This window comes from Carya illinoinensis, chromosome 16 (genome assembly GCF_018687715.1).
Source record: "Carya illinoinensis cultivar Pawnee chromosome 16, C.illinoinensisPawnee_v1, whole genome shotgun sequence".
Taxonomy (NCBI): Eukaryota; Viridiplantae; Streptophyta; class Magnoliopsida; order Fagales; family Juglandaceae; genus Carya; species Carya illinoinensis.
Genome location: NC_056767.1, coordinates 28,193,304 through 28,208,717, shown reverse-complemented (window position 1 = coordinate 28,208,717; position 15,414 = coordinate 28,193,304). Strand labels below are relative to the sequence as shown.

The 15,414-nt window shown below is 32.9% G+C and overlaps 1 pseudogene; it reads right to left on the bottom strand.

Moving 5' to 3' along the window:
* Nucleotides 1-671: 671 nt before the first annotated feature.
* On the bottom strand, nt 672-7,950 carry LOC122298620 (annotated as a pseudogene).
* Between the last annotated feature and the right edge of the window lie 7,464 nt (nt 7,951-15,414).

Here is a 15,414-nt window from a genome sequence, read left to right as displayed (position 1 = left end):
ATGGTTAGAAACGACGCATCAGCATCAATAACAGTTTGACACATTGCATTCGACAGGTCAGCCATGCATGTCTGTGCCACGAATTACTTAAAAGGTGGGCTCTACAGCCACCGTTGGAGCTCCTACTAGTATATTTTATATGTTTTTTTTTACAAGTTTTTTTCAACACTTTTAAATATTTAAAAAAATATTACAATATTATTAAAAATATTTAATTAATCATGATGTAAAAAAAAACCCAAAAAAAAAAAAAAAATCCCAGTGGGAAGACTAACATTTTCCTTTCTTAAAACATTAAAGAAATGTAAAATGGAATAAAAATCACATAAAAGGCAAAAATTTTAAAAAGAAGAATTAAAAATTAAAAAACTTATACAATAAAAGAAAAATTATAAAAATAGTAAACTGGAAAAACTTAATAATTATAAACTAAGTTTTTTGTTAATTAAAAAAGGCAATAACTTTTGTAAAATTAAAAATACCAAAATTAAGTTATATACAAAGATATATCATAACCATCTTAATTATCATTGAATCAATATGTTCTTGGATTATTGCTAGAGAGTTTATCATTGCTGTTAGAGTTTTATAATTGGATCAGATCAAATCGAGAATTCCTTAATTAAAAAGAAAAAAGAAAAAAGAAAAAAAAAACACACACACACACAATATCGGCCAAAATGAGGGGCAGCATTCTCATTTTCCTTATATTAATTAATATAATTTGACATGTTTCAAGCTCCATGCATGGGATGCCCACACAAGAAACTGCATTTATTATCGCATATTTTATTCCATGTTCGCGCGAACGTAGTAGAATAGATCATGAATGTTTATATTTTCTTGGCAAGTACTCAGCATACATATTACATTATACCTTTCTTGCTTTATGATCATTCAGACAGGTATATTAATTCATATTATGCAAGTAGTACTAAAACTCGGTTTCGGTATTCCCCAAGAGCCCATAGGGGAAAAATGTCTCTAAATGCTGCGTAGTGTAGTCCACAATACTTAAAAGACATCCCTGTAATTTCCTGCACAGCCATTACAAAACATATATATATAATGAAATAAAAAAAGGAACGCAGAGTTAAAAACAGTTAATGAAAGTAAGCTGAATTAATTTTAAATATATAAACATGAAATAAATATTAATACCTGTTGAGGGAAATCCCCATCTTCAGTTTGCGAATTGATCAATACCCTTACTCCACGATGAATTGGTGTTGGATCTATATCAGCCTAAATTTGAATAATTAAAAAATATTCACTTTCTACACAAAAGGGTCATGTAAATATTTGGTTTTCGAATAGCTCTCATATAATATGAAATCACCAGCACTTCTTCCAAAAGTTTAAACTAATAGAAAGAAGTATATTTAATTATTTGCATTATATTTTTAACAGATCCAATACTTCAAACTCTACTGACATTTATTTGAAAGAAAGAAAAAAGTGAATTTTTTGTGCTGATAATTTGATATACTTGAAGAGGTCATTATGGTGTGATATTGTTCCCTGATCTTTCAACAAAGAATTTTACTTTTTTATGTAAAACTAATCATTGAGGAGAAAATTATAGACTTGGTTATAACCTGTCCTGCGTCAATGAGTGTTAACACAGCCCATGCAGTTTGGACAACATGTTCTCGATTACCTTCTATATTCGTCCACACCTGTTTCACATTAAATATACTTCATTTTACTCTTATCCTCTTGATTTGAAACAAGTGTTTCACATATATAAACACACACACGTACCTTGTTGTTGCATGATAGGTAACTCTCTCCCCATCCACCATTTGGTAATTGCTTTGACATCAAAAAATCACAAGCTTTTCGTAATGCTGCACAATTTTTGTAGTTTCTTCCACAAGCAACCAATCCTGCTACAGCAAGCCATGTACCATAGGTGTAACAAATCCCCCAATTTCCATACCTGTTTACTTGATTAAAGAGTTAGTACTTCATATATATATATATATATATATAATAGGGTTTTTTTTTTTTAGTATGTGTACAGAGAAATATAATTTGTGAAAAATGTATGATTAATTACCATGATCCATCAGGTTCTTGTAAATCTTGAATGTATTGAGCCGACTTGGAAATACTATTGTCTATCTCTGTCCTTCGGTGCTTGGGATGGAGTTTCCTGAAGAGTGCAAGAGCTTGAAGTGCTGACGAAGTGCACTCTACATACCTATAAAGGCGACAATATTTTTGCTGTTAGCTAGCTAGGAAGAAAATATGACAAATTCTGTGGAAATTTTCGTTGGATGAAGTTATCTCATGCATCTTACTCTCCCTCAAAGAGAGGATCCTCAAAGACTTCTGTGGGGTTGTATTTCTGAGAAAAAGATATACAAAATTTATGTTTGTTAGTGCAGATTTAGCACAATGATTCCTTATCCTATTTTATTTATGAACACACTTATGACGTTTTATCAAAAGACTTACGTGCATCCATGGGGATACTCTCTGAGGCTCCCATGCTGAATAACCACCATTTTTGCGCTGTCATGGCAATTCAAAGAAATTCGATTACTCATCAGATGAAGCCTTAATTTTAAAGATGAAAGTGAGTAAAACAAATATAGAATACGTGAGCTGAGTTTTTACTTGTAGAGAAAGAATGACATCCACAGCATCATAAAATCGATGATTCTCCATTTTTTCCCCAACAAGGTCGGTGGACATTTGTGATAACAAGAGTGAAACCTGCAGTAGATTAGAATGAATGTGTCATTTTTATAGGAATGTATTTTGATAGCAATGAGGCATTACCTTCAACGCTTCTGCTGTGACATCAGAGACTTGCCATCCATAGTCTGGCATTGAGAGTGTCCATGATCCTTTAGACATGTGCCTGTGCATAGCTTTGAAGTCCCCTGAAGGGTCATCCTGGACCTAAAAAAGAATAACTATGATCAAGTTAAAAATATTATATTCCATAAAACCATGCTAGGGATTCTTTGGGAAATATAAAATTTAGGCATATAGTTTGATTATATTGCATAGAGTGATGGGCTTTAGGTTTGGAATTTTTTTGTGACCCTAAGATTTTTTATAGTATGATATTCATATGCTATAGGAGAGTGTTATTAATAAAATTAGGTGAAAAAATGTACATTTTGAAAAATATTATAACCTGTGAAGCTTTTATAAAATCATGCGCTTTACGTAGTGTTTGGCCGTACTCCTCATTTAGATTACAAGCAAAAATAGCTTGAATAGCAAAAACAGCAACCCACGTCTGACAGCCCAAACCCTGCATCACCCATGTCAGGCATTATTCCTTACATTTTGAGTAGAAGATAAAATCTTCAAATGGTAATGCTAAATATAGTTTTAGGATATATAAGTCTTGCATAATCTCTTTGAAAAGTTAATAAATCTGTAATACATGTGAGAAAATAAGCTAACTTTTTTTCAAAGAGAGTATGTGAGACTTGCACACCAGAACTACAAATATCATTTCCCATATTCAAATGAATCAAAAGTTTTGGTTCTTTAGGCTTGAGTAATGTTGAGTAATGGTTTAAGTATATTTTGATCATACTACCTGAATTTTTAAGCCATCTTCTCCAACCCAATAGTAGTCTGGAAGTCTAGCTAAATGAAGCTTGTATGCCTCTGAATTTGGATCTTCAACCCAACGGGCCATCAAGCACATCACCTTTCAAAAGAAAGTATTTAACTTCACAAAGTTTATATAGTTCTCTGATAACACATGCATCAAATATTTTGGTCTAGAAAATGTCTTTTCATATTGATTGACTTGAATGTACATGAGATTATTATTTACCTTTTCAGTGCATCCAATGCATAGATATCTACTGACCTCGTCCTCATAATGAACATGACCAATGGCTACTTTTAGTGCCTTCTCTCTCAACTTTGAAAAGGGCCAACGTCTTAGGAGAGGTTCGGTAACATGGTGAAGAAAACCCGAAAGCAGATCTTGTATCAGAGGATGTGGATAGTTCAGATCCTCCTATATATATTATGATCAATTGTACTTTGAATTAGTGTTTGTAGTTGTTCATACAATTAAAAGATATATAATTTTATCAATAGATAACCTCAGTTATGGTGGAAGAAAACCTTAGCTTGTTTGAAATGAAACAGAGACTTTTGAAAGTCGTTGATTATATATAGGCAAATTTAACACAAAAGAAAAGGAAAGACAAACAAGATGAAGATTATTCTTCGTACTAACCTTTGCAACTGTGTTTCTGGCTTTATTCCAGTTAACTAGGTTGTAATGCTCATTGTATAACTCTTTTCTTAGCGAATAAACTAACTCGGTGATTGGGCCAACAAACCTCCTTCCATATAAGTAAGACATGGGCATGTAAACAATGCGAGCATAGCATAACATTTTGCCTGCATTTTTCATACAATTAAGGTGCAAGTTTTTTTAAAACAATGAAAGTGACATTAAGTCACAAAAATTAACCTGGATTAAAGGGAATGAAATTAGGAAGAAGCCAGAACTCTGGAGGTAATGGATTACATCCCGACCACTCATATGCTCCTAGTACCTATATATACATGAGAGGAGGCATTTGAGGTTTCACTTGACAGGAAAAAAAAAATAATAAGCTAGCATCTGGTGGATTCGAAGTGGAAATATGCAGATGTGGTCATTACAAATGTAATGTTGGAAATACAAATAATGAAATTAAGATATTATCATAATCAGTAAAAGTACAACATGTAGTTTTACTTTTTTTCAATTGCATGAAAAATGTTATTCATCATCCGTTTTACCAGCATCCTCTCAACTAGGGGTATAAAAAAATCAAAAGACCAGTGTTGAATTGAATCGCATTAGACCGAACCAGTTTCTAACTGGTCCGGTGTAGTTTCGGTTCTTAAAAATCGAAACTAGTCTTAAACCAGTGTGGTATCGATTTTTATATTTTGAAAATCAGTTTAAATCAATCCGAACTACTAAATATATTTAAATTTTTATATTATATTTTATATATTATATACGAAATTACTAATTAATAAAACTTGAAATTCTAATCTTATTATTCAAATCTATTAATCTTATAATATAAAATTCATATAACATTTGATGTAAGTTAGACATACCTATACTAGTATAATTAGGCACTAATTATTCTATTTTAATCTTATTACATATTCAAGTTTATTAATCTCACTAATCAGTTAGACACTACTTATATTATACTAGTATAATTGAACATTAATGATCTACTTATATTATACTAGTATAATTGAACATTAATCAATTAGCAATTGTTAATAATAAATAGTAAATTCAAACAATTAAGATTAGTATTGAAAAATTATAATATTAAACTTATACACATGTAAAAAATAAATTGAAAAATTAGATCAGATCGGACTGAAATAAAAAAAATCAAAAGTTTCAGTTTCAGTGATAAATCAGTCATTCTCGGTTATTAAATTTTCAAAACCGGTGTATACTGATTTGGTTCCAAAATTTATCTAAAATTAGACGTAACTGAACCGGTTACACCCCTACTCTCAACATTCTTGAATATGACATTAAGGCCTCGTTTGGATAATCAGATGCGATGAGATGAGATGAAAAATCTATAAATAATAATGAGATGGTTTGTAAATAGTATTGAAATTGCTTGACTTAAGATTTTTATTGGGTTTTGGGAAATGAGAGAGAAAAATTTGAATAAAATAATATAAAGTTAAAATATTGTTAGAATATAATTTTTTAATATAATTCTTATTTCGGGGTTTGAAAAATTGAATTCTTTTTTGTATTTTATATAGAAGTTTGAGAAAGTTGTAATAATTGGATAAGAAAGTATGAGAGAAAAATTAAAAAATGTTTGTGTTTAAATAGGGTTTGGATATTGAGATGAGATGAGATCAACTGGCTATCCAAACGGGGCCTAATGATTGGTACACAGGTGAAACATTAAAAATAATTTTCAATCATTTAATGTCTCATTATAGGATAGTGAGAGGATGATAATAAAATGATTATGAATAACATTACTCTTTTTCATAGCCCAGCTAGCTGTGATACTTCTATTTGGACTCCAAATATTTTTTACTTGAGAAGTGTTATAGATACAAATGAATTATACAAAAATAAATACATAAATTAACATGGTTTCATACAGTCCGTTGGATTTATAATATAACATACTTGTGGGTTTTGATTTTGTATCATCTCTTTGTGGCTAAAGTATTTCTTTCTTCATTAATACTTTTTTTTATCAGTTCAATAATTTTTTTCCTTACCATATGTGTTATGTTATCATGAAATCCCCACAACTAAAATGACATGCTTGCTTACTTTTAATGTTGAAATATACGAGATCCGAGCTTAAAATTTAATGTGTCATCATGGTTTTTTAATAGATCAATATAATTCTGATTATTGTTACCTAAATTCACGAAAACTAATAATGATTTCTTAGTTACATATAACATATCTAATCTAGTAAATAGAGTTATAGGAACGACTCCAAACAAATGTTCATACCGAGATCCAAAACTTTCCCCATGATGGCAGCCCCACCAAACCACCATGGTCAAGTATCCATTTTCGGCCTCTAGCCATGGCCCTATCTTCACCATCTTCAGGCCCCTCTCCAAGTATCCTCAAGGCAATATAGTTTAAACCTGAGCCAAACATTGTACTGTGACCCTCCATATGGAAACCCCATCCTCCATCTTCATTCTGTCCAACAACATACAAATAAATATGGATATTTTCTTTCTCAAAATAAAAATCCTATGCCTTTTGGTTGCTAGAATAGACGTAAAGTTGAACAAAAACCTGAAGATTATACAAGTATCGAATAATTTCAGTCCGGTGATTTAACGATAAAATACGACTGAGATCTCCAGTAATGTACAAAGCTATTACCTGCATGCATATGGTAATAACTTGAAATTAAATTAAGAAATTATCTGATAGTTAAGGAATGTATATATGTGTATGCAAATTATATATATATATATATATTAATTATCCTTAGTGAAAGTAGGGATCAGAATTAATGGAATTAAAATTAAAAGAAAACAAAGATAAAATTAACCAACCTTTGTATTAAAACAATGCATGGTTAGAGAAGTACGTACGTACCAAGGGTGGAATGTAAAACAAGGGGCCAGTGAATTCAGCAGGCCAGTGGCCATCATGTGCCTGAAGGATGAAAGGGAGCTTAGTGCACTTCTGAGTGAAGCTGTCACTGTTTCATCTGTTATTTCTTCAGTTTCTTGCATTTTCACTGGTGGCCGTGGAATTCGCCCACTTCGATTCTCCTTTCTAAGCTGTGAGTTCATGTTAAAATGTCATCACAATTGGACTTTTCAAAATTCCACGCATCCAGAGCTAGCGCACAATTGTATGATTCCAACATTTTTTTTTTTTTTTTTTAACTAAAAAAGTAAGTAATGACATTTGGGTTTGAGGATTTCGAGTAGATTATAGATAAACATATAAATTGGACTTTACAGTTGTATTTAAAAGGAAAGTGAGAGAGACCTGCATCCTCATTAAAAGATCAGAACTTTGTTTCTTGTTAAACCGATTTTTCTTATACTCCTCCCGAAACCTTTCAATTTCATCACGTTCTTCAAGAGTACCAGCATCAGGATCGAATTCCCAGTGTTCCCTCCCAATGAAGTTGTTTGTTGTGAACAGCCCTGGACCTCCTTCGGCTATCTTCAGCTTCCACATCCTCAATCTGCCACACATATACACACAAGAATTAAAAATAAAAATAAAATTAGACCCATCAAATTGGTAATTATTTTGCTAAATAAATGCATGGGAGTTAGGGAGGAAAGTATACTGTGTACTTCGTATAAACCTCGATCAGATGAGTATCATGAGTTAGGGTGGGGTGGTATTTATAATATGAAAATTAATGTTATACACCATATTTTTATTTTACTTTTATCATACTAAATTAGATATGTTACATTTATCACTATTAGATGATAAAAAAGTATCCAATATATAATCAATCAATAATAATAAATATGTTACATCTTATTTAATGGAATGAAAGTGTGATGTATATAATTTTTCTTACATAGTGGGTTGTATGTATTTAATAGGTAATTAATGTGTAGGCAGGGTTGTTAAGCTTTTTAATTAATGTGTAGGCAGGGCGGTTGTTACCGCGCTTAATTGCTTGTCGTGATAAACACGTATGAATCTTAATTACTCATGTACTGAATATTGAGTTTACTTTATTTAGTACAGATAACATTTAATACATGAACAGGATTTATTTAATTTCTGAAAGTATAATTTCAAATTATAAGACATTTTGAATTAAAAATTGCAAAATATATATGGCAAAGAAATTAACTCTTTGTTAATCTCGATCCCGCTTTAATAAGGGTAAGAAGTACAAAGTGAGAAATGATATTTAGGTGTTCCCAAATCTGATACCAAATTAAGTGGGAACATGACCTTAAAGAAAAAAGAATTTCACTTCTTTTCATGCCTTAAAGAAAAATAAACTTACCCTTAAACTTACATGTTTGGCAACAACTTTTTTTCAAAATATGATACCAAAATGACATATTACTTTTTTTCTTTGCTTCTTTTAATCTTTGGTTTTTTCTTCTACAAATTCAAACCACAAGTACTTAGTAATATGAATCAATGATTGATTATAAGATATTTTAAAGTTTTTTTTTCTATTTTTATTTACCATTTTTTTTTAATTATTGGTACATTTTATGACCATTTGAATGGATTTTATTAATTTTTTTTAGGAACAGACAAATTTCTCAAATATAACTATGGTACTAAATAACAGGTACGAAAAGATTGAGTTTTAAAATTGCTAGGGGTTTTTCCCCTTGGTCCAAAGAGCCCAATATCGTGAGAGGCCCAAGCCAACTGAGCGTTTCATCAGTCTAATTAAAGGAATCCTAACTCCTAGCAGAAGACGGTTACCACCTCGAAAGCGTAAAAAGATCACCTTGATGCGAAGAATGGTAGAGCATACCACATTAAATGAACTGAGTCCTAGATAACCTTGAGAGGACAAAAGGATGCAAATCATAAGAAACCCCCAATCTTTTGGCGGGAGAAGGAAGAACCAGATGACATGCATCCACTAGCAAAAGAAAGTAGGGGATTATGCTGTATTAAATGCACCAATTCAGAGAGCCACACCGCATTAAATGATCATAGCGAAATGGGCTAAGGGTCCTTTCCCTACCACAGAGCATAAGCATCTGACTCCAAGAACTAAGCATAAAAATGGCTCCCAAGTATTAAGATAAGGGTTAGGCTCTCTAAACTCTCTCTACTAAGTATTTTAAAATATGATGGCATATTTATCACTATTAGATAATAAAAAATTATTCAATAAAAGATCATTTAATGATGATAAATATGTCACATATTATATAATAGAATAAAAATAAAATAATAGTATGATGTATAAAATTTTTCATTACATAATAGATAAACTAATGTAGAATTTATCTCATTAACTTTTTTTTTTCTTTCATTTGAATTTTTTGAAATAATTAATGATTTTACTGTTATGAATTATGGGTTTGATATACTGTTGACGCAGAGTATTTTTTCCTCTCATTAGAATGTCGTTTGGTCAAGTTAGCTACAGTCAATGTACGTGTCAGCAGTTGAGTAGATGCTAGTTACGTTAATGCTGCCTGTTTTAATGTACATTCTACGTACAGTTCTTCTCTTAGAGTCATTAGTACTAACAAATCTTACTTGCCCTTAAAAATTGGCCATCACTTTTGACCCGTTTTAATCCTTTTGATTTGACATCATGTTCTGACTGCAAATATTAATAGCAGAATAGTACTATAAATATGAATAATTTTATACATATTATTATAAGTTTTTAGTAACACATTTATTTTATCAATTTTTTTAATTCAAAATTTGAGTTATAAATTATTCTTCATTTCAATAGTTGGTAAAATTATAAATATAGATAATATTTTTCTTAATCATATTAATTAATTGCCAACTAAGAATTGAACGTAGTTTTTTTCTTTCCTTATTTTTCTTTTAAATTTTGAAATTAAATTATTTTAATAATATTAAAATTATATTTTTTAATATTATTTTTGTTTTAAAATTTTAAAATATTAAATTATATTTTTTTATATTTTTTAATATTATTTAAAAATGAGATGAGATGAGATAAAATACAATCGATAGATTGATAACAGTATCCAAAGGAGGCTTAAACCAATTGGTGGCTGGTCACGAATTATATGCCACCAATGTCTCACTAACAAAATTGGTGGAAAAAGATTTTTTATCATATAGTCTCCACTCTCCACTTATTTTGACCAAATTTTCTTGCAGAAAAAATCAATACTTGTTGTAGTGGATCATGTAAACTCCTAAACGAGACCATATATAGAGGAAGAAACAAAAAGGAATTAAGCAAAAGAACGAATTGGACAAGATCGATTGGCTACTTTGGCTTTGCTTATTTCTTCTATTTGGGAGTAGGGAACGAATTGGACATGCTAACTATGAATGAAATGGGTTTGTTTAAATTAGATTTTTCTAACATTTAGTATCGGATTTGGTCTTCTTTTGTTCATAGCGAAAACAATCAATTCAGTTTTCGTAACTAAATGAAAACAGCTAAAAATTTCTAGTGAAAGAATCTCTATCCTCTCTCTAGGTAAAAGAAAGTAGGAAACCATCCGAGGGAGGTGGAGCTTCGGCTCCTCCCTCCCTCCCCCCAACCCTTTCTTTTTTCTGTTTTTCATTGCTTTTCTTCTTAAAATAAGATCGATATCCGGAGGCCTCCACCAGAGGCTGTGTCCCGAGACCTTTACTTCTTTTTTTACACCCAGCTGGGCGGAGAGGTTTTCTTTTTGGGGGTGGAGGTTCTCGGTTTCATTTTTGGGCGAGATTCCTAACTGTTTTGTATAGTCTTCTGTGGGATGTTTCTCAGAGGGTTACGGTGTGAGTTGATTCGAGTGACTTGCTCCTGGAGATGATGTTTTTGCATGTTGGTTTGAGGTGCTTCTCGCGGGGTTAAGGATCTCTGTTTTATCCATGGAAAACAGAGGGTTATTTTCGAGTTGTAAGCCGAGCTGCATGGAGGTTTTAAAGGGGTTGGGGTGGAGTCCGGATGCTTCTTATGGTGGTTACTCCTTTGGTTGGTGGCGGAAACCGGGTGACGCAGTGTTAGATGGTTTTCTAAGTTCTTCTTTAATTTTCGTTTTGGTTGTTTAGATCTGGTTTTTTTGATTGGGGGTTTGGAATAAGCCTCGGCTTTCGTCTCTGTTTGGTTTTGGTTTTGGTTTTGTCTCTGTGTCCGTTTAGTCTAACCGAAGTGTTTTGGTGGTTGTGGCCTGGCGACGGGGACGGGGATGTAATCCTTGTGCAGGGAGTACGCCGCATCCTCCACGAAGCGGCCTAAGAACTTTCTGTTGAAACTTGTAGGGATGAAGGGCTGAGCAGGAGTCGGGCGGGGGAAGGATGCAGAGGCTTATAGGGAGGAAGATGGGCGGCGGCGGCTTTGTGTTGAGATGAAACCCTAATCGGGTTGGGCCCCATGTTCCTACGGGCTGGATCTTTAGCTAGGGCAGGGCCTTTAGTTCAGGCTGGGCCAATTTGTGTTTCCAGCCCTTTATTTTTTTGTAGTTAATCTGTTTTAGTTTTTTTATAAATAATAAAAATAGGCTGCTGTTCCACTCCTCTTTTGGAGGAATGTGGGTGTTTGTCCTACTCCTCTTTTGGAGGAAGGTAGGTGTTAGTACTCTTCCTCCTTGGGAGGAGAGAGTGTGGTTATTCTCTTCCTCCTTGGGAGGATGGAGCGTGTGTGTACCTCTCTTCTTCGGAAGGAAGGTTGTTTCAGCTCTGGTTTTGAAAGAGCGCTTTCTCTTTTGACTGTTGTCAGGAGAAAAGGTGTAGAAGTTTAGACAATGTCTGTCACAAAGAAATTTGTTGGCGGGGAAGCTCCTGAGCAGTTGCGTTAGTTGACTTATAGTCTGGTTCTCCTGTATTGATAAGTCACAGTTGTAACTTCGTTTATGAATGAATGCTATGAAGCATACTTCCATAAAAAAAAAAAAAAAAATGAAAACAGCTGACTGAGCATGCTAGATCGAAGTAGACTAGTAGTGTAGGCACGACAGTAATCTAGCTAACATCTAATTTGTTAGGACGACGCATATCTATGAATTTTATTAATGAGTAATATTATATATAATTGTAAATTAATGTGTAAGTATCGCATAATTTTTTTAAAAAGATCGAGTAAAATTTATTATTAAAAAATTAATTTTTATTTTCATGTAAATCTCTTATTTATTTATTTTTTTTAAAAAAATTTATATATCATTTATATACTTTACGACTATAAATATTATTTTCCTTAATAGCTCTCCCCATTATCCACCAAACCAATATCCAATTTGACCTAGGCCTGTGGCGCCCCGGCTACCCTTTTAGATTGTTAAAAATATAAGTACTCCTTTCTTTCTTCTCATGTACAGTGGCCTTAACATGACCTAGGTGAGTATCGCATTAGAGGTTTGCATTGACAAATAGGGCAATTGCAAAATTAGTACATTGATTTTCACGTGATTATAATTCGAGTCTTAATTTTTTAGGTTCCATAAAATTAATATATAAATTTTAAAAAAATAGCAATTAAGTACATTGTCAATTTCCTATTTGAAATTAATAGGAGGATTGCCACATGACATCAATATGCCATGTGTCAGCCTACGCTTGGCTGGCATGGATATGGATGCCATGTATCAGCCAAGCAAAGACTGACGGGTGATGTATCTCTTTAGTTTTCTTAAAAAAAAATTGGCAGAGATACAATAATCGAGAGTTTCTTGAAATTTATGTATAAGTTTTGCGAAAATTGAAAACTAGGTATCAAATAGTAAAAATGTGAAAATTCATATATTAATTTTACAATTAATTAAACCTGATGAAGAAATGAAATGTAGACCGAGGTTATACCATTTAATACGTGAGTATTACCTCAAATACCACTTTAATTTTTTTTATTTTTTATTTTTCACCTCGAGGACAATTTTGAATAATGATCTAAGTTCTATATCATTATAAGAAAAATAAACATTTCTGACAGATTATGTACAATAAAAATGATTACTTGCAATGAAATAAATTTATTTTGATAAGAAGTATATAGTCATTTTTGTAATAAATAACTAGTCATAAATAAGTAATTTTCTTATAGTATATAACTCAGGTACAAAGATCGAAACAATAATTTTAACTAAAAAGTACAAAAAACAAAAGAAAAATATACGCAGTCTAAGAAGATCAATTGCATCAAGTTCACAACAAAATATTGAAACTTAAAATTTTATTCATTTTATTTTCCTATGTTTATCACTAAAATTAAATAAAATATTAGAACTTAGAAAGTTTACCATTCTGATGTCGTACGTTTTGCTGCTGAACGCATGAGGTTTTCTTCTGCAAGCAAGGGCTAAGTTTGTTTTCTTTGCTTTGATACATACTTTAGGTAATGATCACATGGTTGAAGATTAAGGTGCGTTTACCAATGAGAGCAGAGAGAGAGACGAAGAGATCTGGAGGTGGAGGAAAGAGGGCACACGTACAACCCCGTTTTACTCGGCCTCTGCAGTAGGCTTGGATCTCCACGTAGCTGGTCAGGTCGTTCACTAAAAATAAAATAAATAAAGAATAAAAAAAAAAAAAAAAACTTCCGGTATGGAAATATGGGCAATGCCTAAGTGTTGGACTGAGAGTTTAGGAAAAATATTTTTGTAAGTAGAGTTTATGTATCAATTTGCATATTAATATTGATATGTAAGACATATGTTTAATAAAATGATATAAATTTAAGACTGAAATAATTTTCATGAGATGTGAGATTTTTTTTCTCTCAATAAATTTTTTATATATTTTTTTAAATAAAAAATTATCGATGCACAAATTGGTGCACGAACTTGCTTGTACCAAACAAAACTCGAGAGTTTATTACCATTACCCATTCATATTTGATTTGAAGATAAGGTTGAGGCTACAAATAATGTTTGTTTCCGTATTAGAAGTATGATTGTTGAACATATGATAAATCTTGGTTTTATGTAGGGCTATAAGACTATATCGATTCGGATTGAAAACTTTGACAGGACCAATAGTCTTATTAGTCAGTCTAGAGATGTATTTTTTTTTAAACCGGACTGAATTGAGTCCGACCGAATGTGTATATATATTTAAATATTTAATATATTATATACAATGAAATTATTTAATATTCATTAACCATATATAAAATTTTAAAGAGATCGCTTAATTTGAATTTTACTAATTTAATTAATTTTTTGTATTATTTTTTCTGTTTAAAAAAGAAAAAAGAGGAAAAAAAATATATTCAAGGATTGAATCGGATTGACCAGACATATAGTTATCAGTTCGTTACGGCAAAAATGATAGACCAAATTTTTTGGTGCATGACACCCCCTCCCTGACATGTACTAGAACGATTACACCCATAGTTCTGTAAAGAAAGTTAGCAATTTAGATATACACACCTTGAATCAGCTTGGATTAGTCACCATTCCAACGAAAGCTACGTGACCTCAGGGACTAAGCTACATGTTTCAAGCAAGTATATTAATTCATAAGGAGTGGCTAGAGATACAAAGAGATCCCACAAAAGAATTCTACATACTAATGTAGCACACTATCAATGTGCCATGTGTCCATTTTCCCTAGCACCTCACTCCCCACTTTCCCTCTCTCTCCTCTTTCCCCCTTCAGCTCCTCGTAGCCGTGTTCCCCCTCCCCTCACTTGACTCTCTCTCCTAGCCACAGTAGCACCGCCGCAGTTCAGAGTTGACCACCACCAGTGGCCGTTCCCCATCACTAGTGACCTCCGACCGGACCCAACGCTCCCACAGTGCAGCCCCTCTTCCTCTCCTCCTCCTGAAATCGAGCCCCTCTCCTCCTCCCAGCCACATTACGCCACCACACCCACCCTTGGTGGTCGAACAACAACGCCAATCATAGTGACTTCCTTTGTGTGGTGGAGTCTTGTTGGATGGAGTGGCACTGTGGGTCTATGGCCCGACCCGATTCACTCACCTAGGCATACTCTCGGATCCGCGCTCCTTATCGGTGCTCCATGCTGGCGGTCCAAGTCTGCCCACCATGAGGTGGTCTCCCACCACCATGGCTGGCATAGAGAGAGGGCACGAATGGCGACACAGGGGAGGGGAGGGAAAAAAAAAAAAAAGAGCAGGAAGGAGGAGACGTTGGGGAGAAGGGAGAATGGAGAAAAAGACAGAGAAAAAAAAGACATGTCCACATCAGTGTGTGGGATCTGATCCCTTTGTGGGATTCATTTGCGTGTATAGTGTTTTCCTGATTCATATTATGCAAGTAGTAGAACT